This window comes from Camarhynchus parvulus, chromosome 2, assembly GCF_901933205.1.
Source record: "Camarhynchus parvulus chromosome 2, STF_HiC, whole genome shotgun sequence".
Classification (NCBI taxonomy): domain Eukaryota; kingdom Metazoa; phylum Chordata; class Aves; order Passeriformes; family Thraupidae; genus Camarhynchus; species Camarhynchus parvulus.
The window spans coordinates 149,802,249-149,826,597 of record NC_044572.1 but is presented as its reverse complement, the minus strand read 5'-3'; the positions used below and the strand labels follow the sequence as shown (position 1 = coordinate 149,826,597).

Sequence of the window (24,349 nt, the reverse complement as noted above, 5' to 3'; positions counted from 1 at the left end):
ACAGGACTGTGTCCAGAGGGTTCCGGAATATCTCCAGTGAGGGAGACTCCCACCCTCTCTGGTCTCTGTTCAGGGCTTGGTCACTGCACAGGGAAGAAGTTCTGCCTCATGTCCAGGTGGAATTTCCTGGGATCAGTTCCTGCCTGTTCCTCTTGTGCCATTGCTGGGCCCCCCAGAGCAGAGCCTGGGCCCTGCTCAGAGCCCTCCCTGCAGACAGGGACAGACAGGGATGAGGTCCCCTCTCAGCTGTGTCTCCTCTCCAGGCTGAACAGCCCCAGCTGAATGTAATGAAAGGACTGGAGCCTCTTTTTTATCACAAAAGGATGAGAGGGATTTGTTACCCCGAGAGGTTGTGGATTTTCCGTTCTGAGAAATTTTAAAATGCCACCTAGCTGTGGCCCTGGGTGACTGGCTCTGGATGGCTGTGCTGGAGCAGAGGGTTGCACTAGAAAATATCCAGAAATCTCCTCCGACTCTTCAGCAAGTAGAGGACAAAGACAAAATTTTATGTTAAGGGCAGGGAAAAGCCAGGGCAATGTCATCCTCAGGTTTTTCCATCAGTAGTGTCCACCTGGCCAATCTGCACCATCATCCTGGCTGACCAACCAGCCAACAGAGATCTGGGATCAAGATTAGGGTGTCAGAAGAACCCGACCTACAAATGAATAAAACCAAATTTAAACACTCCTACCCTTAAAATATTATCAAGGTAAAGTCCTCCTCTTTCTATTTTTTTTTTTTTTTTTCCTTTTTTTCTGAGTCAAAATAATAATTCTAATAGCACAAAGCGACTCCTTAAAATTGAACTCCTCGCCTGCTCTGAAATCCCGGTGCCTGTCATCTGCTGCAGGATCTGCAGCGCAACGTCACACCCAGAGCCCCCAAATAAACTTCCGCTCTCGTTTCAGGCACCATCTGTGTCCCATTTCTGCAGTGCCTGGCAGAGATTGCTTCCCTTCTATGGAATGTTCCTTTCCCCTTGCCTGAGCTGCAGACTTCGGAGGTGGGGAAGTCGGCGGGTGGAACGGATCCCAGCTCCGAGCGCTGCGCTGGCTGTCCTTGGGTGCTGGGATGATTTTGGTGTTTGTCTCCTGTCAAATGGCCTCAAATCAGGCTCAGGGCAACCCAAAGAAGAGGTGAAGATAACATTTGTTCATCTGGCTGCAGGGAATGGGAGAGGCTTCACTGGGGTGTTAATGAGGGTGGGAGTGGTGAGGTGAGGAAGAGCCAAGTTGGGGATAATCATGGAGGGGTCCAAATGCACTGGAACATGGAACTGCCCTGGGTCCCAGAGCCACAGAACCACAGAATCACAGAACTAGAGAACCATAGAATAATCTGACTTGGAACAGACCCCCAAGGATTGTCCAGTCCAACTCCTGGCCCTGCACAGGACATCCCAACAATCCCACCTTGTGCCCAAGAGTGTTGTCCAAGCAGTCCTAGAGCTCTGTCAGGCTGGTTCTGTGACCACTGCCCTGGGGGGCTGTTCCAGTACCCAACCACCCTCTGGGGGAAGAACTTTTCCTGAAATCCAACCTAAACCTCCCCTGACACAACTTCAGGCCAATGCCTCAGCAGAGATCAGTGTCCACCCCTCCTCTTGCTCTCAGGAGGAAGTTTTAGACTGTGAGGGGGTCTCCCCTCATTCTCCTCTTCTCCAGCTGAACAAACCAAGTGCCCTCAGCTGCTCCTCACACAGCTTCCCCAGGATGGGGTTCACAGTCTTGTCTTCCTCTTATGCAAATCAATTGAACTTTAATGCATAACTCAGGCAGATGCAACCCAAACAGATAATGAAGAGCCTTGCCTTGGGCTCCCCACCAAACCAGCTGAATCTCTGCCAATCCCTGTGCCACAGTTTCCCTCTCTGCAGCACTGACACTTCCCTTCCTGAAGAATGGGAAGAGCCAGCTTGCAGGTGAAAGTACTCTGTGTTCCCAGCTTGTTTTCTTGTGTTATCCCAGCACGTGTCCCCAGGGATGATGCTGGATTACTCATACACCTCTTGAGTCCTCTGCTTCTCTAATTCCTTTTATTTGCAAGAATTAGGAACAGTCATGCTATCCAGGAAAACACAGCCCTCACAATGCCAGCAACGGCGTCACAGAGCTGTGCTTGGCAGGCTGTTCCTGAGAAACTCCTGGGACTTTCAGGTGGCTTCACCTCCAAGCAGGGCGGAAATGGGGAGGAGGGAGTGATTAGAAAGGAGAGGACAGATCGTCTCAGAACACTGCAAGATGAGGTAAATAATTAGGAAACCATGTGGGAAAACAGGTGTTTCAGAATCCTGGGTCACATTTGATACAGAACTTTTCAAATAACCAGGAAAGGCTTTGGGATTAATCTGGAAAGGGAAAGGCTGCTGGAGATGAGAAAAACTTGGAATATTTTGCCTATCACGGCAAAGATTAACCAGGTTGAGTGTTGATGTTGATGTGGATCTGGAGGCTGTAAGGATGAGGAATTTGTGGTAGACACAGAGGTCAGCATTGTAAGGAAGGGGTTTAAGCTGGTTAAGGAAGTGAAAATTCCAGGGCTCATACCAGTCAATACAGGGCAGCTCTCAATGAGCTTTTTCCTGTCCTCCAGAAAGACCAACAGATGCCAGAAGAGGCTTGTAGGGACTTCTAGGAAAAGGGTTTTGCCATGTCCTTGCTGGGAACCACCTTCCCATCCCTGATGTTCATTTTGCTGCACAACCTTCTCTGTTGCCACCATGGCTGATCCCTCTGAGGATGCTCAGGTCTCATTAGACACAACAAAGTGGATGAAGAAGGTGTGATGAATCAAATCCTTCTCCTCCCCATTCTCTTTCCACTATTAGTTTTTAAGTGTGAATTTTTTGGTTTATTTTTTTTTTTTTTTAGTGAAAAGCTGAGCCACAAAATTCAGGGGTTTAACCTGCTTTTGAAATTGTATTACCCTCTGACTTTGAGTTTGTAGCCCCAAACTCTGACATGGGGAGCTATGGTTCAGTCTTTATTTTGGTTCTCCCAGCTGCCAAAACAAGAGGTGTTCAGACATCTGTTGCCTTGGTGCTACCATGTTTAATAACCCTGGTTATTAAATCAATAGTCCTGGGTGTGAAGATTTTGTTTAAAAGTGTTAAAACACTTTCTTGATCGTTTTGATAACTTTTTGTTCATGGGCTCTGCTTCTCATTGTGGACACTTGCACATTTTGGCAAGAGAAGTGGCCATCACACAGAAGCAGGGAAAAGAAAAAAGATAGTCCTAAATCAATCTCCGGCAATTTGAATTGATTTAAAGCCCTCTTTATTCCATTCCTGCATTCACATGGAGACCCCCATTCCCTCAAATCCCAGTTATAAACGGGCTCACTGGAAAGTTTCATCATCACAAAGTTTTAATCATTATTGAATCATTATGTCAGGAATAGTGTGGCCAGCAGGACCAGGGCAGTGATCATCCCCCTGTACCCAGCACCTCAAATCCTGGGTTCAGTTCTGGGTCCCTCATGGTAAAAAAGACACTGAGGGGCTGGAGAGTGTCCAGAGAAGGGAATGGAGCTGGGGAAGGGTCTGGAGCAGCTGAGGGAGCTGGGAAAGGGGCTCAGTCTGGAGAAAAGGAGGCTCAGGAGGGACCTTCTCTCCACAATCCCTGTGATAGGAGGATGGAGGCAGATGGGGATTGGTCTCTTCTCCTAAGAAAGGAGGAATGGGATAAGGGATAACAGCCTCAAGATGCATCAGGGAAAGAATTAGGTTGGATATTAGGAAAAATTTCTCTGTAAGGGTTGTCAAGTGCTGGCACAGGCTGCCCAGGACAGTGGTGGAGTCTCCATCCTTGAAATTACTTTAAAGCTGTGAGGATGTGGCACTTGGGGACATGGCTTAGTGGTGACCTTGGCAGTGCTGCATTGATGGCTGGACTCAGTGATCCTAGAGGTCTTTTCCAACCTAAATAACTCCATGATTCAAAGCACCCAAATTCATAAAAAGCCATGGTAGAGAGGGAAAAACATCAGTAATCTCATTTTTCAGCCCATCCCAACTGTTCTTCTCCCATCCACTACAGCAATAAAATTCCAGGAAAGATGGACATGGGAGGGATATGGTGTTTCCTGGGAGTGACAGCAGAACCCTTCAAACCCAGCAGAACCCTTCAAACAAGGAGTGGGAACAACTCGTAACACATTCCAGAGCCCTGCTGTGCTCTGTCTGTGCCTCCCGCCCACCTGCCAGGGGGAGTTGGGAGGGAAAAGTTCACCTGGAAGGAAAAACAAGCAGTCCCTGGAGGAGGTGAGAGAGGAGGATCTTGTGAAATGCCACAGTTTCCTTCTCAGGAGCTTTCTGGATTGAACCTTATCTAGGGGCATGAAAGGTGGGCAGGTGAGAGGGACAAAGGGCTCAAAGAGGTGTCCTAACATCTATATCAATTTAGTCCAGAAAGTTTGGCTCGTTTGGATTAAGGAATCTCTTGCATATTCCTCGGGAAGTCTCTCTCTCACATTTTCAAACACTGTTTAATTTGCTGCAGTGTGTGAGACCGACTTTTAACAATTTATCTTGACAGCTGCCAGCCCTGGAATGGGACAAATTCCTCAGCGCTGCTGGAGGATTGATACAGATTTATCTGCGCTGCAGATGGCTGTAGGCACATTTGCAGGTTTTTGTGGGGATTCGGCTCCTTCTCCTGACATCTTCTATCTAATTTCTCTCTCTCTTTTTTTTTTTTTTTTTTTTAGTTTATGTTCTATCTCCTTCAAGAGAAGATGTTTGACCCATGTGGGAACTCATGGCTCACCTCCCTGATTCATACAATCACAGAATGAGAGTTTGGGTTAGAAAACACTTTAAAGATCATCCAGTTCCAACCCTCCATGGGCAGGGGCAACTTCCACTTGAAAAGGTCACTCAGAGCCCCATCAAGTCACTTGGATTCTCCATCAGCACGTGCACAAGCTGATAAATCATATTTCTGGGCATATTTTCTCTTGCTGTCAGGTTCTGCTCCTCTGTAAAATCATCTTTAGGAAGGTCCTTGCATCAAGCTCCAACATCTTGTGTCACTGTGTTTCCAAAGTAGGAACCTTTACAAGAAAAATATTTTCTATATTAATTCTATTTTCTACATTATTTCTATTTTTTATATTGCTCCTTTCTAAGCCAGACACTAAGAAGACTTGAGACAACAATCTCTGTACAGGCCATTCACTGAAGGGTTGGATTTGATCCTTGTGAGTCCCTTCCAACTCAAAATATTCTGTGATTGTGTGAAATATCCAGAGCTATCCACACATTTTGATGGATGACCACAGACCATCCATAAACTTGGGCTGAAGTTCTGTGCAGGTCCCTCACCTTTACCCCAAAATTATCAGGGGTAGCTGAGAGGTGTTATTCTATTTTTTAGGGAAATCTGACCTCCCCTCCAAACCCTGAGCTAACAGGTTTTTCCTCAGAGAAGAACTAAAATTGCAAAGGCACTGAGTTTTTCATCTACTGTCTATATTGAGAGGCTGGAAGGAAAAAAAAAATAAAAAGAAAAGCAGCTCAACTTAGAAACTTCAGCTCCAAGTTTCAAGTTAGAGGTGATGATCTGAGACCTGAAGATCTAAAAATCCTTGGGCTGAAAAAAAAAAAGTGCCCTCAGTGCATTTTCAAGCCTTCTACTCCTGGTTTTATGTACATCTGCTCTTGGTTTTTATTTAAAGGACTGGCTGCAAGAGTAGGGATCTTGCAGGTTAAATCTGGAGCTGAGGGAAAATCTGAGCTCTGCTTTTGGAAGCTTTCAGGTGGCTGCAAACCCAGCTCCCCTCAGCACATCCACGGCCACCCTTCAGGATCTTTGATGACTTCAAAACCAGCAGTTGGTGAAGCTCAGCCCAAGGAACAAAAACCCTGCTGCCGTTTTCTATGCGGATTTTATGGTTTATCCAAAGCCCGTTTCACTTCTCCTCCTCCTCCTCCTCCTTAAAATTCTCCTTCTCTGAGGTGCCAAAGCCTCCTCCATCAATTTGTGAGAACTTCTGCTTGAAAACTGGAGCAGAGCATCACCCACGGAACCAGGCTGGCATGAAAATACCGGAGGCAGAAGCTCTGATGAGAAACGACTCAAGGAGTTTCCCCGTGCCAGGGTGAAAGAAATGGGAATATGGAATCAACCCCACCAAAATTCCTGGGGGGTGGGACACCTGCCCTTCTTCTGACCATGGACAGGGATATAGCTCATTTTTTAATTTCCTCCTGCTGTCTTTTAATTCATAATTTTATCCTTTTGCTGCTTGTCTGGGACTTGAAGTGCACCCAAATCTGCTATTTTTCCCCCCATGGGAAAAAAATTACCAATTCAGCAGGTCAAGCTTTCTCCTGAACATTTCCAATTGCTTGGAATGAGGCCTGAGAAGGCAAAATTGAATTTCCAATGCAAAAGAGAAGTTTCCAACCCATGTGGATAAGTCAAGGAGGTTAAAAAGCTGATCTAAGTGTAGTTTAAAGCCTTACATGCTGTAGAGTAATTAAAATCACTTCTCTACTGGAACCTCATATTTTTTACATGAAATACTTTCCCGAATTTGCCGAGTTTTTGCCAAGGATGTTTTCAGTGCTGTAGATACTTGCTAGGAACCAAACTGAAATCCACCCACCTTTCTGTATGGAATTTCAAACTCTCCCCAAGCTGTCACCTCCTGGATGCTCCCAGAAACTGCCAGAGGAGTTTTTGCTCCTGTCTCAGCCTGAATCCCACCCTGGGCAGGGGAATAAAAAAAATCTCCATATCTAATAAGCGACAGCAGGAAGCTCCACAATCCTGTTTCTCTCTGCTTTTCTGAGCACAATTTGCATATTTAAATAGGCTACTTCCCCTTGGAATGAACAGTGCTTCATGTTCTCTCCTTTTCCTCCACTTGCAGCCCGCAGTCACAAATAAAATTAAGGTTTGCTATTCAAACCTAAGAGAAAGGAGAACCCAAAACCCCAAAAGTTAACAGCCCCGTCAATGACCTCATTGTATTTAATTAATCAGCCACACATGGTAAAGCCAAGACCTTTTAAAGGTATTTTGACTGCCTGTTTACTTTAGTACCTGTGAGGAACTGAGCTGGGTCTAAAAAGTATTGTTTTATTCTCCAGTTTTGGTGTTTGATATTCAAAACAAGTCCTGGACAGTTGCTGCATTTGAATGTTCATATTTTATGGTTTTTTTTCTTTTCTTTTTGTTTGTTTGTTTGAGGGTTTTTGTTTGGTTGGTGTTTTAGCCTTTTTTTGTTTGTTTTTGGTTTTTGGGGGGTTTTTTGTTTGTTTGTTTTTTTTTTTTTTTTTTTTTTTGTTTTTAATTTTGGGGTTTTTTTTTTTTTTTTTTTTTTTTTTTTGTTTTTTTTTTTTTTTTTTTGCATGGCACATGCCCACATTCATTTAAGACACAGTTTAGACAGTGACAGAAATCCTAACTCAAATTTTTCTGGGATTTTGCTGGATGACCTGAGTGAAAGAGCCACTCTAATGCCCACATAGAATAAATCATAGAATCCTGGAATGGTTTGGGTTGGAAGGGACTTCAAAGATCATCCAGTTTCACCCCCCTGCCATGGGCAGGGACACCTTCCACTATCCCAGGTTGCTCCAATCTCCGTCCAACTTCCAGGGATCCAGGGGCAGCCACAGCTTCTCTGGACAACCTGTGCCAGGACCTCCCCACCCACACAGGGAAGAATTTCTTCCCAAATTCAAATCCAACCTGGCCCTCTGTCAATTTAAAGCCATTCCCCCTTGTTCTGGCAGTCCATCCCTTGTCCCTCTCCAGCTCTCCTGGAGCCCCTTCAGGCCCTGGAAGGGGCTCTGAGCTCTCCCTGGAGCCTTCTCTTCTCCAAGCTGGACAATCCCAGCTCTCCCAGCTGGCTCCAGAGCAGAGGAGCTCCAGGTCACATTTGCTCTGTTTAAGTCACCTGCAACATCATCTTCACAGCTGAATTCAGACCCTGTGCTTTCCCAGGGATCCAGAGAACTCCCACTGCTAAAGGCAGGCAGGGATGGGTTTACAGCTCTAAGCTCAGATTTTGGAAAAGCTGAGCCCTTAGGAGCAGCTGGACTCCCCCCTGGATGGTGCAGGATCAGCTCCTAGGTCATGGAATTCTTCTTGAGGCTCCCTGGGGCAAAACTTCTCCTTACCATCAAAAACCTTGGTATTCCCAGGATCCTTCTGGAGTCATTCAGAATGTTTGGTGCCTCAGACCTCGACTCAGCCTTCAGCCACCAAAATGTTGGGGGCCAACCTGAGCTGCTCAGAGGGGATGAGAGAGGGCAAAGGTGAGCTTAAGCTGCTCTCAGAGGGTCTGGCTGGCAGCTCCTGCCTCCCACTGCTGGATCCTTCTCCTGATGTGAGCAGGGGTGGGCTGCATCACACAAAAGTGGGAATTTTCTCCCGTGTTCCCAGCACAGCTCCAAGAGCTCCCTTAATGTCTTTGTGCCTGCAGCAGTAATCTCAGGATTACTGCTCCCAAGGCATGCAAATAATAATCCTCTCTTTTCCCTCATCTTGTAGCTGCCATGTAATTTAGGAAATTAATCTGCAGGGCTGGTATTGTCTTTTTTTGTCTGCATGTGCTGCCTCTGCCAGAGTAAGATCCCTCTGGCACATCCCAGAGTACTTCCCCAAGGATTCTGGAGAACTTCGCCCAGTTTTCTGAGGGGTAAAACTGAGACATGGGTGAGGGAATTGCCAAATCCAGGGGTGAAACTGAAACATGGGTGAGGGAATTGCCTTTTCCTCGTGCCAGCCATTGGCAGAACAAGGGATGAAGCAGACATGCAATTAACCCAGATATATTAAAGTAGCTCTGAGCGACCTGGTCTAGTGGAAGGTGCCTCTGACTGTGGCAGGGGGGCTTGAATTATGTGATCTTTCCAGTCCCTTCCAGCCCAAACCATTCTATGATTCAATGAAAAAGAAAGCAAAAGAAAAATCACTCTGTGGGAATGTGAACTGTCACAAAAACAATCAGAAAAATTCAAATTTCCTGTGTTTTCTTACTTTTCTTTCTTTCTTTCTTTTCTTTCTTTCTTTCTTTCTTTCTTTCTTTCTTTCTTTCTTTCTTTCTTTCTTTCTTTCTTTCTTTCTTTCTTTCTTTCTTTTTTTTCTTTCTTCTTCTTTCTTCTTTCTTTTTCTTTCTTTCTTTTCTTTCTTTCTTCTTTTTCTTTCTTTCTTTCTTTCTTTCTTTCTTTCTTTTCTTTCTTTCTTTCTTTTTCTTTCTTTCTTTCTTTCTTTCTTTCTTTCTTTCTTTCTTTCTTTCTTTCTTTCTTTCTTCCTTTCTTTCTTTCTCTTTCTCTCTTTCTTTCTTTCTCTCTTTCTTTCTCTCTTTCTTTCTCTCTTTCTTTCTTTTCCTTCCTTTCTGCAGCAAAATATTTTAACCTCCTGCTGAGGGTTTTCCATGTATTTATCTCTCTGATCTTTCCATTCACGCTCCTCATCAGCTCTGGAGCGGTGGGGTCAGGGCGGGTTTGTGAGGATCGATCCCTGCCGAGCTCTTGGCAGCAAAGATGGAGAGGGAAGTTCACAAGGACTGGGGAAAAGCAAACCAGGACTGAAAGCACTGAGAGAAAGAAGCAGAAATCACCAGAATAAAAGGCAGAGAATCGGAGCTGAAGGGCACCGGCAGCGCTGTTTGTGGGGGAGAGCTGCGGGTTGGAGCAGGTACCCGGGGAAAGATGGATTTTGGGATCTACCGTGCTCTGATTGATCGGTGTGGGGGCTCTGGAGGGGTCTGAGCGGGGGTGAGAGGAGAGAGCTGAGTGCGAGGGGGCTGCAGGAGGTGCTGGCAGGGCAGCCGCCCCCGCGCTCCTGCCGCCCACCGCGGTTATTCATCCCGCTCCTTCCCTCGCAGCATCCCCGGGAGCACGGGCAGGTTTTAACCCTTCTCTCAGCCAAATCCAGGGAAACTTGGCAACTTCTGGTGCTGTGTTTCAGCCAGGAGGGGACTGAGTTGTCAGAAGGAGGAGGGGGAATAAAACTTCTCTCATCTCCTCTCAGAGCTGCGCTGTGGTCTCTGGGATTTCTGGATTTCCTGAGTGCTGACACCAGTGGGGATCTTTCCTTTGCCTTCCCACAGCTGTGGGTCAGGCTTGAAACCGATTTCATTGGAGTTACCCACGTGTGCTGAGCTCGTGCTCGAGGCCAACAAGCCCAGATGTCACTGTCACCTCCACGGGCACAGAGGTGCCAGCTCTGGCTGGGCATCCCCTGGTGCTGACTGAGGGCAGAGACTCGGTGAGGAGGGGGAACAGGTCCCCTGCACCGGGTCTAACAGTGGCCAAAGGAAATGGAACTGGTCTGCCTTGGAACCCATCTGGCTGGGCTAAAGCCTCTTCCCCTCTCTGCCCCAGCAGAAGTCACAGAATCGCAGATTCATGGGATGGTTTGGGTTAGGAGAGACCTTACAATCCTGTGGTTCCAACCCCCTCCATCAACACCTTCCGCTAGATCAAGTTGTTCAAGTTGCTCATCCAGCTTGGACAAACATTTCCAGGGATGGGGGGCAGCCACAGATTCTCTGGGAAATAGGTCCCAGAATTTTACCACCACCACCACATGGAAAAATTTCTTCCCAATATCACATCTAACCCTGCCTGCTGGCAGTGGGAAGCCATTCCCTGTGTCCTGTCACTCCATCCCTTGTCCCCAGTCCCTCTCCAGTTCTCCTGGAGCCCCTTCAGGCTCTGGAAGGGGATCTGAGGTCTCCAAACCTTCTCTTTCCCAGTCTGAATAATCTCTTATTATTATCTCTCTCACCTCTCAGCGTTTCTTCAAAAATAGACCTATTAAATCCAAACCACTTCCTGGGAATTGTTCCTGGCTCCTCCTGTGCAGGGAACTGTGTCTGGGCATTGTCTGGGAGCGCACAGATTGTTGCATTTAAGCCATTTGGGTCACCATCACATCGGTGTCTCTGGTATGGGATTTGTCTCTCTCCTTAGGGCTCAGGCTGCATTTCTCCAGGGGGATAATGAGGTCGGAGCCCTTCAGCACAGACACTGTGAGCGAACTGTTCTTAAACCTGAGGGCAATATTTGGGATGTTCATAACACCTGAGCTCTGCTTTCATAACAAAACGAGGCCCAAGACACGCACAAAATTTGATATCATTTAATCCCACACATGGACCTTACAGGGAGTTCTGACCTACTTTGATCCAATTTGGGGACCAGGAGGCTCCTGCCTAATTTAGATCCAGGCAAAGACAGCTGGAGTAAAGGCTAATTTCCAGCTGGTGCATCCCTGAGCCAGATGATCCTGCCTGAGGGCATCAGGTCTGCAGAGGTCCAGCCTGGGTGAGCAGCTGCTGCATTTGTGGCGTTGCATTTGTGGTGTTGTGTTTGTGGTGTTGTGTTTGCGGTGTTGTGTTTGTGGTGTTGTATTTGGGTGGTGGCTCTTGGCAGAGGCATTTGCCCAGCAGGACCCCTGGTATCTCTTCAAGGCTTAAGCAGGTGATGATGTTTTTGGTTTATACACCAAAGTTATTTTAAACACATCCTGGTCAGGGAAGTCTTTTCTGGAATTTCTGGATATCAGACAGCCTGATGTCCACAGCTTTTAGAGCACCACTAGGAGGAAAAGGGGGAAAAGTCCCTGTCCTGCAATGAAGAAGAGATTGGATGAGCATTCGGGTTGGTCTTGAGAAGGTCAAGGGTTTGCTGCTTCTCACTTGTCTTTTTGGACAACTGGCATTTTGTGTCCTGTCTCTGGTGTTGGTCTGAAGGGCTCCATGGAACAGGAATAAGAAAGGAACAAAGGAGCAAACACAAAGCAGAGTTACTCACTTTGGTGGGGTGTTTGCACATTGAACGCCATAATGTGACAAAGGTCAGGGTAAAAATAGGAAACGGTCAGGAAAGAGTAGAAAACTTCATCAGGGAATCATAGAGTACCCTGAGCTGGAAGGATCCACAAAGGTAAAACCATAGAACCATTAAGATTGCAGAATATTTCCAAGATAGAGTCCAAGCTTTGACCCATCAACTAAGCAAGATGCCTGATTGCCATGTCCAGTCATTTCCTGGACTCTTCCCTGGGGATGCACCATTGATTCCAAGTCCCAAAACTCTGCTGAAGCCCGGGATTGAACCAGGGACCTTTAGATCTTCAGTCTAACGCTCTCCCAGCTGAGCTACTTCAGCCCTGATATCAAACTTTGTTTCCCTATAAACAACAGGTAAACACACTGGAACCCTTCTACTTGGAAAATACAGATTTTGGGGAGAGGGGATGCTTCAAGGTCAGTTGTGATTGATGCTAAAAATAATTTTCAAGGATAAGGGGTTTTTCCTATTCCCCAAACCCAGTTTTGATTTCCTGCTTGGCCGTACACCAAAGGTGGATCAACCTTTCTGCTTCTTCTCAGGGCAGTCAATGCCACAGGACTGGGAACAGGCAGTGGAAGGAACAAAAATCCTTTTATATCACAATTTTTGCTAAAATACTTGAATTGTAAAACCCTGTTACTCTTCCACGGGCTCAGACTGGTTGAGGTCCAAATATTCCCAAATTCTGGAATTCCCAAATCCCAGAAATTGGGATCCCAAGGATTCCTGGGAATTCCCAAATATTCCCAGAATTACCAAATCCCAAAATTCCCCAATCCCAAAATTCCCAAATATTCCCAAAATTCCAAAATCCCAGCATTTCCCATCCCAAATAGTCCCAAAATTCCCAAATCCTGGAATTCCCAAATTCTGGAATTCCTGATCCCAAATATTCCCATAATTCTCAAATTCTGGAATTTCTGAATCCCAAAATTCCCCAGCCCAAAAATTCCCAAAATTCCTGAATCCCAGAATTCCTGATCCCAAATATTCCCAGGAATTCCAAAATCTCAGAATTTCCCATCCCAAATAGTCCCAAAATTCCGAAATCCTGGAATTTCTGAATCCTAAAATTCCCCAATCCCAGAATTCCCCAGGCCCAAAAAAATCCCAAAATTCCCTAATCCTGGAATTCCCAAATCCCAGAAATTAGGATTCCAAATACTCCTGGGAATCCCCAAATCCTGGAATTCCCCATCCAAAAATATTCCCAAAATTCCCAAATCCCGGAATTCCCGAATCCCAGAATTTCAAAATCCCAGAATTCCCCAATCCCCAAACTCCCAAATTCTGGAATTCCCCAGCCCCCAAAAATTCCCGGGAATTCCAAAATCCCATAATTTCCCATCCAAAATATTCCCAAATATTCCCAGAATTTCCCATCCCAAATATTTGCAAAACTCCCAAACTCTGGAATTCCTGATCCGAAATATTCCCAACATTCTTCCATGAGGTCCCTGCTCCGAAGCCCGGCTCAAGCAGGACCTACAGCCCCTTGCCCAGGACCATTTCCAGGTGCCCATATTCCCACTTGGGAATATCTCAGAGCAGGGGAGCTCCACACTCTCTCAAGGCCACGGGGCCCAGTTTCTCCTCCTTTCCCCGCAGCTGAGATGCTCCTGTCCCCTCCAGCGGCTCCCAGTGCTGCTGGCCCTGGGCTGGACTCTGTCCTGGATGTGCAGGCCTCTCCTGTAGCACAGAGCCCAGGCCTGGGCGCACAAAAGTGCAGGAAAAGTCTGCTGAAGCCCGGGATTGAACCAGGGACCTTTAGATCTTCAGTCTAACGCTCTCCCAGCTGAGCTACTTCAGCCCTGCTGGGGCCCAGATTTTCCCAAAATCTGTTGTAACACGATGAGATTTCAGACTTCTGGCACTCAAGCTGGCTCAGTGGACACTTGACCCTTTTTGATATAAAAACACCTGGCCCAAACATCAACTTTCAGACCCCAGAAAGGTCAACAATTATCAAAGGTGTTCAAATGAGAATGGCTGTGGTGGATAAATACCCAAGACTGGAATTATTCTGACCACATCTGACCACATCCAGCCACATCTGCAGTGGTAGCACCCAGACAAGCTGATCTGCATGGAAACATGGAATGGTTTGGGATAGAAAGGATTTGAAAGGACCAGTTCTACCTCCTGCCACGGGCTTGGACACATTCTGCCAGACCAGGCTGCTCCAAGCCTTATCCAACCTGGCCTTGGACACTTCCGGGGATGGAGCAGCCACAGCTTCTGTGGGAAACCTGTGCCAGGGCCTGACCACCCTCATAGGGAAGAATTTCTTCCTAATATTCAGTCCAACCCTACCCTGTGTCAATTTAAAGCCATTCCTCGTTGTGAACCCCAGGATGAGGTGAGAGATGAGAATTTGACTCCAAGTTCTCAGAAGGCTGATTTATTATTTTATGATATTATATTAAGAGAAAATTGTATACTAAAACTATACTAAAGAAAGAGAAAGTATCCATCAGAAGGCTAAAACAAGAATGAATAATAAAAACCTGTGACTGACCAGTCCTGACACAGCTGGATTGGGATTGGTCATTTAATTAAAACAATTCACATGCTGAATAAACAGCTCTCCAAATCACATTCCAAAGCAACAAAACAGGAAGGAGCTGAAGCTTCCTAGCCTCCCAAGAAAAGAAATCCGAGTGAAGGGATTTTTCATAAAATATCACAGTGACAATTCTCCCTTGTCCTGTCCCTCCATCCCTTGTCCCAAGTCCCTCTCCAGCTCTCCTGGAGCCCTTTAGGCACTGGAAGTGTTCTGAGGTCTCTCTGGAGCCTTCCCTTCTCCAGGATGGACATTCCCAGCTCTCCCAGCCTGGCTCCAGAGCAGAGGAGCTCCAGCATTTGGGAATCAATGGCCTCCTTTGGATTCTCTCCACATCCTTTTCAAGTTGGAGGCTCCAGAGTTTTCTCAGAGGGTGAGCTAATCTGTCCCTCCACAGAGCTGCCATCATCCCTGTCCTGATGGCTCCCAGTGGGTGACAAGGATCCATCTGCAGGTTCTCCCTAGGAAAGGGAAGATGTGGATGCCTGCCTCACTTACACTTGGTTCTGCCTTTCCAGCTGGTGCCACTTTTGCTTCAGCAGCTTTTTCCTTGTCAAGGAAAGTGGCTTCCCACCAGCTTTCCTCAGACAGGAAGAAATGATCCCGACATGGAAACTGTGGTATTTGACAGCCCACTCTTCCTCACTGGAAATACTGAAGCTTCAGCTGGGCACAGAATTCCTGTGGAAAGCTGAGCCGCGCTGCCACTTTGCAAATGCTCAGCAGTGTTGGTGGAAAGGAAGAAGTGAAGGATCTGATAAAGAACAGGCCTTGATGGAAGTGCTACATTGCAGTTAAATTAGAAGTTTGAGGAGCTGACTCACTGGGAACTGGGGTTTTTCAGCTGGTGGAACACCAGGACTGGAAGTCTGTGGGCAAAGTCACCAGAAGTCAGACTTGTGGAGCCAGTTTGACGAGTCACATGGAAGAAGCTGGAAGATCAGATTTTTTTCTTATTGAAGAGGAAGAAATTAAAGCTGTTGTTGCAGCTCAGTTCAGACCTCAGGGCTGGAGCTCTGTAGGGAGAGAATGAAGTGGAAGGAGGAGTGAAATACTGGGATATCTCCTGTTGTCCTCTCTCCCCTGTGCCATTCACCCTGGAAAAAAAAACTATTGTGTCATTCACATCTTGATTAGTCTTTGGAGTGTTTTTTGGTGCCTTCATCCCATGAAGGATGTGAAAAAAAGCCCTTAATAATGTGCCTTCTGCACAGGGAATTGCTGTGTAAACCTTGTTTATCCAATCAACGAAAAAAAAAAAGAATAAAGGGAAGGCTATTACAGGACCTAAAGAAAGAAATGGTATTTTAGAATCTAGAGAGAAATCATTATGGGTTGGTGGCTTATTGATTCTTCTGATGCAGGAACTAAAGGTTGTCATTGGAAAAGAGCAAGTTCCAAGTTTGGAACAAAGAAAAAGAAGACATTTCCTCACGCAGTGTCTGGTTATCTGTGCAAATCCCTGCTATTATAGGTCTCCAAACTGTAAAAATATTTAAAAGATGACCAGGAAGATTTATGGAGGGAAAAAAAAAAAAACTCTGCAAAGAGCATAAAAAATATGGAACTTCCAGCTTTGGTTCATGCAGGGCCTGAGCCACAAATCTCTGGAGATCAGCAGAGCATCTGGTGATGTAACACCCTGCTGTTTTTCCTTTTTTAGGCACTAACTCACGGAAAATGTTGCAGGCTGGGTTTTTGAGCTGGATGTTCTTCTGCACATCTCCTCTGGCACCTCCTTGTCCTCATGCTCTGGCTTCTGGAGGCACCAGGATGGTGTCAGCCTGTGAAACCCTGCTGGCACCTTGTGCAGAGCCGTGCTGGAGGTGGTGTCATTTCATGCCACCAGCCAAGTGTTTAATCACCACTCCCATGCGGGTGGCTCAGGCTCTGGCCATGACAAACAGATGACAGGCCATCCCTCTGTCCCTGCTTCCCCTCCTCCCTTTTTTCCCAGTTTTCCTACCACTCCAGCCTGATCTGCCTGTGCTTTCTCAAATATCCATCTGCCATCAGGCAGAAGAAGCTTTCAAAGGTTGTGGAATTACACCCATAATTACATTTCCAGTCAGAAAGCTGATTTTCCTGGGCTGCATCCAAAGAACTGCAGGCAGCAAGTGAGGAAGGGGATTTTGCTCCTCTGTTCCAGCCTGGAGAGATCCCACCTGGAATGTTGCATCCAGCACATAAAGGACATGGAGATGTTGGAGGAGTCCAGAGGAGGCACCAAGGTGATGAGAGGGATGGAGCAGCTCTGCTGTGAGGAAAAAAAATGACAGAATTGGGAATGTTCAGCCTGGAGAACAGGAACCTGATTGTGGCCTTCCAGTACCTGACAGGAGCCCACAAAAAAGATGGAGAGGGATGGAGTGACAGGAAAAGAGGGAATGGCACTAAAATGAAAAAGAGTAAATTTAGATTAGAGATTAGGAAGAAATTATTCTCTGTGGTGGTGGTGAAGCCCTGGCACAGGTTGCCCAGAGAAGCTGTGGCTGCCCCATCCCTGGAAGTGTTCCAGGCCAGGTTGGATGGGGCTTGGAGCAACCTGGGATAGTAGAAGGTGTCCCTGCCCAGGCTGGAGGGTTGGAACTAGATGATCCTCAAGGTCTTTTCCAACCCATTTCTGTGGTTTCATGATTTGCTGAGAGTTACCACCAAATTATCCCAACCTCCCTGTCCCCACCCAGAGCCGTGCTGGCCTTTGTGTTCCAGGCTGGATTTACCACCTCTTGTGGAATTCACTCTTTTTTAGTTTGGGCAAGGGCATCACCCAGAAGGAGGCACAGAGAGGTGACCTTTTTCACCCAACCCAGCCCATCAAATTTGTCACCTATGTTAGTTTTTCCTGCAGACATCCTGGCACCAAACTCTGCCCCTGATGGCATTTTGTTGCATTTCCCCACTCTTTCCTCAACTCTGTACCAGGAGAGTGACATCCAGCTGCAGGGTTGGGATGTGATTGCTTTTCACCCCCTGACTTGGCTCTGATGTGTCATAAAAAACACATCTTCTTCCTTTAGGCTTCTTGAAATTTTTCTGTCTCATTACACCAAGAGGGCTCTTGGTTTACTTGAAAATAATTTTTTAGCAATTATCTCTATTTTGCTGTCACTATTTTCTCTTTCTGCTCTCTCCCCAGACTTTTATGAAAATGATCTCATTAGGAAACGTGGAACTCCTGTTTCTGAGAAAGGTTTCTTGAGGTTTGTAAAGGTCTCCCAGCAGGAAGTTTGCTCAGCTCCATTTTCCCCTCTGGTTGAACAGACCCCCAAGTGAGCCCATTAGGGGAAAATGGACTGCTTGAAAATAACACAGTACAAAACATGCAACAGCAGCAGCACCTCTGAAATGTAAGGCTCCAAAAAGCAACAAACCATATTTGCAAAACTCCTCTTTGATGGCAGTTTAATATGTTAGGGAAAGAAAGAGATAATGGCCCAAAGGGCACTGGGGGTGCTTCCCACCACAATGGCTGTGAGGAGATGGAAGATGAGGCCTGGGATAACATCATTGTTATTCTGGAGACACAAATGCAGCTTTGAAAAACAGTGTTAATGAAGCCCAGCTGCCAAACTCTGCCCATCACACAGCCATTCCCTCTCCCTCCTGAAGTCTGATGTCTAAAAGATGCTGAGATTGTCAGTCCATCACTCAGGGCAGGTGGCACTGGGGGCTCTTTAATTTTTTTTTTTTAAAGTTAGGAATTCAGGCTATGAATAACAGCTCTGCTCTCCTGAGGTGCAGTATCCCTGTGATGTAAACACAGAGCTTGGATGGAGGAATGCAGAAATAATCTGGGCCAGGGTGAATATTTGCAGTCTGCCCTGTGGTGAAGTGCCCACAAACTCATTGCTAGGGAGGCCCAGTGGGAACAAAACCCAGATCTGGAATTTAAGTTGTCCCTGAGTTTAACCCCCTTTTTTTCTGAGAAAAACAATGTTTTAGTGTTTTGTGGTTTCCAAAGTGAGAGACCTGAGAGATCTTAGAACCCTTCAATGGTTTGGGTCGGAAGGGACCTTAAAAATCATCTCATTCCCATCTCCCTGCCATGGGTCTTCCACTATCCCAGGTTGCTCCAAGCCCTGCCCAGCCTGAACACTTCCAGGGATGGACAGCCACAGCTTCTTTGGACAGCATCTTGGATGCATTTCACTCAGAATGGAAGAGAAAATTTGGAAAAGCAGAGCTCTGTGTTCACCAAATCGTAGTTTCAGACAAAGGAATGAATTTAAGGCAGAACTTTCTGAGCTGGATGAGGGCACCTGAGCTCCGTGTGGAAAAGAGAGGGCAATGTTCATGTCCACGGTTGTGTCCTGCATGGACACAGCTGACCAGGCAGCAGGAGAAACCTCATCTGAAAGTCTTGGAGCAAGCACTGGGAGACACAAGCCTTGCCCTAAATTTGTTTTGTGCCAGCTCCTGAATATTGCAATGCTGCAGTTCAGCTCAAGCCCTGCAGCTTTCCACAGCCTTAATGACACTGGCAGATCCTGCTCTGCCCCCACAAACTCTCAGTGCCTGTGCCTTCCCCACATCTTCCTTCCAATATGGATCACCCGCTGCCATGTCAACACAGCAAAACTTCATTTTCAGCAGAATAAACCAAACACATTTGGGAATCACCAATTTAATAACTGTCAGTAGACCAGAGGAATTAAATAGGTGCTAAAAAGACAGAAGAGCAGCACCAAGGAAACATTTGTAAAAAATAACAGGTGTTTTAAAGTGTGTAGGGGTGTGTAAATATATTTATAAGATATTAATACACAAACCAGGTGGCCCTGAACTTCATTAGGGAGCCAATTGTTCTTGCCAAACATTCTTTGGTGAGGTTCCCTGAGAGATTTCCCAGAAACTCCTAAAATTAATAGTAAACAACCATCTTGGGGGCTGGGAGATACTTTCTGCCTCTGCTTGACATCCCAGCCTCCTTCGGAAGTTTTTCATTGTATTGCGAAACATCCAGAAGGTACAGGGGGAAAAAAATAATGGAAGAAGGGGGGGGGAAGATGAATATAAACAGAACGTACAAATAATGGGCTTCACATTGAAAAGCACGGAATGATTGCTTGGACAGTGATTGTGTCTTGATGTATAAACGGGTTTGTTACTTAACTCTGGTGATTCATGCTTCAGGCACAGGGATGAGGCAGCTGCCAAATTTCATGCTGGGAAGGAATTTGCACTCCCAGAACAGATTGGCAGGGAATTTGTAAAGATGAAAGGTCAGTCCACAGGGCCAGGTGCTGTCAGGATGAACATGTTGGCAAGAGGGGGGACATCACAGAGGCCATCCACGCCGTGTTTTGTCTCATGGTACAAAGTATCCCCCAAAAAATCAGTGCACAACCCTTTATCCCTTTCTCCCACACCTCCACCAGACCTGCAATCCACAAAGGAATTACTTTAGTGGGCACTCTCCTATCTGCAATGGATGAATCCTGGAGCAACATAAAATATTCTTCACAACATTTATTTCAACAGTGTTTCTAAATAAAGCTGGGCTGAAGCTACGTGAGATTTAGTTGTTGGGTGTTTGGGGTAGGGAGGGTTTTTATTTTTTCCCTTTTGCCTTTAAAGAGTGTCTAAAGAACATGTTCCAGCTGTCTGGAAGGAAAGAGCTAGAAAGGAAAAGAGAACAAAGGGAAACCAGTGGAGATATTTAATTGAGATAATTTTAGCTGCTCTAAATGTCACAGGCAATCTTGTACAAGTACTTGGGGAGAGGAGAGGAGGAAGAAAGTTCTGTGCTGGTCATTCAGTGCCCACATTAGGGAGAGGGGGGTCCTTTCAGAAATCAGGCAGGACACTACCTGGAAGCTCTAGGGTAATTGCTTTTTGACCCTCAGGGTTCTCCCCTAAACCCACAAGACTTCAGTGCAAACCACAAATTCATCCAGACCCAACAGCCTGAGGGGAAACCCTCTGGTTTTGGGGCTGAGAAAAGGAAATAAGGCGCTCTTAGGGGTGCTTAGCCTGGGTGTGGTGAGTTCAGGTCCCTTCTTAGTCTGGACCTCTGTGCCTTGGGTGAACACTTCTGTGTCAGAGCATGGCTTGGTCACTCCTGGCGGCATCTCTGTGTGTTCTGCGTGACCAAATGTGCACAGTCCAGGAGATGGATGTTGGAGAAGGCTGACTGTGGCAGTCATGGAGTCCCCGCACCAGGAGAGATTTAACAGATGTGTAGATGTGGCACTTGGGGACATTGGCAGGGCTGGTTTAATGGTCGGGCTTCATGAGCATAGAGGTGTTCTCCCACCTAAACAATTCTCTGGTGTTGGCTTTCCTGTGACCTCAGGGATGCATAGCCTGGGGTGGGTATTCTGAGATTTAAGACAGTCAAACTTTGGTCTGGCCTGATGGATGTTTATTATTATCCAAAATGCAAAGCTCTTACAGAGGTTGGGTAGTTGCTGATGTGGGGGTCAGAACTCTTCAGCTGTGAAGAAATCACAATTCATGTCCCACTTAACACAGACGTGCTCTGAACATGGTTTCCCAAAATTCCTGGGAAGGGAACCCTATCCTATGTCTATTTTGGACAAAACCAGACTCATTTTTAATGATTTGAGGACATGGTTTAGTGGTGAACACAGTGGTGGTGCTGGGTTCATAGCTGGACTTGGTGATTGAATTTGATCACTGATGATCATGGAATGGTTTGGGTTGGAAGGGACCTCAAAGATCATCCAGTTTCACCCCCTCCCATGGACAGGGACACCTTCCACTGTCCCAGGCTGCTCCAAGCCCTGTCCAACCTGGCCTTGGACAATTCCAGGACTGGGGCAGCCACAGCTCCTCTGGACACCCTGTGCCAGTGATCTCAGAGGTGTTTTCCAACGGTAACAATTCCATGATTCTATGTAAGTGACAAACACCATTTTAATACAACCTTCACCTCCTCATCCCCACTAAAATTCAAGATTTGGGTAGAGATTTCATGTTCAGTACAATTCCTGCATGACCACTGACAGAAACCTGGGGGTACCCTGGCGAGATTGTGTCACCCTCACAAAACCTGGGGAGAAGTTGAAGGATTTTCGAGAACCAACAGTAGATGGGAAGGAAGGATCTGCCTGTGTGTATTGTGGAGGCCACAAAACTCCAAATCTTAGGGTTTCCCCCTCCATCACAAACTCCCCAAATATTGTTCTGAGCAGCCTGGTCTAGAGAAAGGTGTCCCTGCTCATGGCAGGGGGCTAGAATGGGATTATTTTTCTATTATTTATTATTATTTATTTTTACATCCATTCCAACACCAATGATAGGATTCTAGGATTGTATAATCCCTTCAGAGAGCCTTCCTGGCTCTGAGCAAAGCAGCACTGCAGGGGCTCTCTCCCCCTCCCTGATGCATCTCCAAAAGGGAAGAAAACCTGGCTCTAACCCCACCAGAGCAGGCACCACATCTGGGGGGGAAAGCATCCCTATTTTAGCAATGCCTTGGGGGTGCTGCCGTGGCTCATTTTCACCCCCCCGGAAAGCTCCCCCGGCATCTGGGTGTGGGCAGGCAGGTGGAAGAAAGGCAGGAGCGTGCGGCAGGTCCCCCTGCACACACACACACACACACACACACACACACTCACCACTCATCCCTTTTGTCTGCCCCTCTCCCACTCCCCCCTTCTCCCCCGCACTCCCGCCCACCGCCGGTGTCTCATCCCGGCATGGCTCATGGCTCTCCAGGTACCTGCAGCGATGGATGCTCTACCCTCGGCTTCTCCTCAAGGAACCCATTAACGCCGAGCTGCCGCTTCGCCTCGCCCTCCCCTCCCTCCCCTGCTGGAAAACAAAACAAAAAAACAAAAAAAAAAAAAAAAGAGAAAAAAACCCAAAAAAATAAAAAAGGGGGAAGAGAGGTGGGAAATCCAGGATAGCGCATCCTCCCCCCGCAGCGGGGGCTGAGGCTCCTCGGGGAAGGTCAGCGCTCTGTGTGAGAGGGGAGAGAGGGCAGCGATGGGCAGGGAAGGGTTGGCAGGGCGGGAGGAATTACCCTGCATCCCTCCCCCCCAAATTCCCTTTCTCTGTCGCAGCATTCCTGCGGGGATCCATGGAGAGCTCGATCCCATTGTGATGGGAGGGAGCTGCCAGCGCCTCCCCAGCATCCGCCAGGCTGGGAGCAGGAGCACAGCACCAGGGGAGTGCTGCCCATCCCATCCCATCCCATCCCATCCCATCCCATCCCATCCCATCCCATCCCATCCCATCCCATCCCATCCCATCCCATCCCATCCCATCCCGACTGCCCTACAGCGGGATCACTCCATTTTTGTTCTTGTCTGAGGCACACGAACAAAAAATTCTGCAATCCTTAGGGATCTGTCGCTAAAATCAGGCTCAAATAACTCCATCTGTCACTATACTGTTAGATTTTTTTCCCTTTTCCCCTAATTTTCTTTCCTTTTTTATAAATTCCCCCTTTTTTCTCTCCTTTTCTTTCTTTTTTTTTTAATTCCCCCTTTTTTTCTCTCTCTCTCTGTTTTTTTCCTCCCTTCCCCCCCTTGTTTTCATTATTATTCTTTCCACTTTTGGTCTTGCTAAGATTCAACAGATATATGGGGACAAAAATTTCTATAAACAGCTTTTTTTTTTTTTTCTAGATATGACCAGGCCTCTTGAAATATAACCTGAGGAGAAGGGAGATGGAATAATATTCCAGTGATTTTGTGAGGACAAGGAATAGATTGGTGTGAGGATCACCCCTGTCCCAAGTTTATCCTGTTAATCCTGTGGATATCCCACCCCTGGAAGTGTTCAAGGCCAGGCTGGATGGGGCTTGGAGCAACCAGGACTAATGGAATGTGCCCATGGAAAAGGGGTGGGAGCTCGATGCTCCTTCAAAGGTCCCTTCAAACCCAAACTTTTCCAGGATTCTGTGACCTCAAGCCTGAGACCACCAAGAAGTTGTGTTCAGTGCTGGGGAAGTGAGATGCTGAGGGGTTGTGAGGGGGTTTTGGAGCAAGGAACTCCTGAAAAAATCTTTCCACAGCAACTCACTCCCCAATTCCTCCCACCCCTGTTTTAATAAAGCTTTTAGTGACGTCTGGGGCCTCCTAGATTTGGAAGGAAGAAATTAGCACAGTCTGCTGCTTGCTTCTCACGTTATTCTGTTTCCCTCAAGCTTCCCTGCCGGCCCTAATTACCCATCTCTCATTTACAGGTACTTAAATAAAGGAAATGGGAACGCTGCTAGAATTGGGCTGGGATGAGGATGTGCTGAATGAGGCTCCCTTTATTCCAGAAGTGACCTGGCATCACCCCTGCTGTTCCCAGCGACGAAGGAGCCTCTTTGCAGGTGCTCTGTTGTTTCCTTGGGACAAGGGGACAATTTCTGCGCTGACTCCAGCTGTGGCTCCCTGTGGGTAAGCGAGATTAGCGAGGATACTTAGAGGAAATCTTTTGTTAACAGAGATGCTTGGTGGGGACAAAAATAGGGGAAACAGCTTAGAAGAAGGAGAAGCAATATGGAAAGGTAGGAAAAAAGGTAAATTGAGTCACAACTGGGTGACAGAACTGCTAAAATGAGGAGAGCAGCGGCCTAGTTTGTGTCTTCAGGGTGGTGATGGCTGTGAGAGCAGGGAGCTGACAGAGCTCTGGGGACACAGGTGGGGCCGGGAACAGCAGGCTGGTGTCCTGCTGTGATCATGGAAAAGCTCCTTAGTGTCCCTTGGAATGCCCCAATGGAGCCCAATGCAGACAGACAGACAGACACACATCCCTGTTCAGAGATAGGTACAAACCATGCACACAAAATTAGTTATAATAAAGCACTGAGGTTTTCCCTTCATTTTTAGGAATGTCCCATCACTTAGGACGCTTGAGTTGAAACCCTGGTGCCAAATTAGGCAGAGCATGGCTTTAAACCTGTCTGAGGTGTTGTCCTAAGACACCTTTGTGGCCAAATCCTGGACAGGTTTGGAAATGCTTTGGGATTTCAGCCCGAGTGAGGGAAAATAAAACATTTA

The 24,349-nt window shown here is 46.8% G+C and overlaps 2 non-coding genes across 2 annotated transcripts; both read right to left on the bottom strand.

Annotated features, from left to right (window-relative positions):
• Positions 1-12,063: 12,063 nt before the first annotated feature.
• TRNAF-GAA lies at positions 12,064-12,136 on the bottom strand. Its single transcript has one exon. It is a non-coding gene; the product is annotated as a tRNA-Phe (tRNA).
• Positions 12,137-13,558: 1,422 nt separating this feature from the next.
• TRNAF-GAA lies at positions 13,559-13,631 on the bottom strand. The gene has a single exon. It is a non-coding gene; the product is annotated as a tRNA-Phe (tRNA).
• Between the last annotated feature and the right edge of the window lie 10,718 nt (positions 13,632-24,349).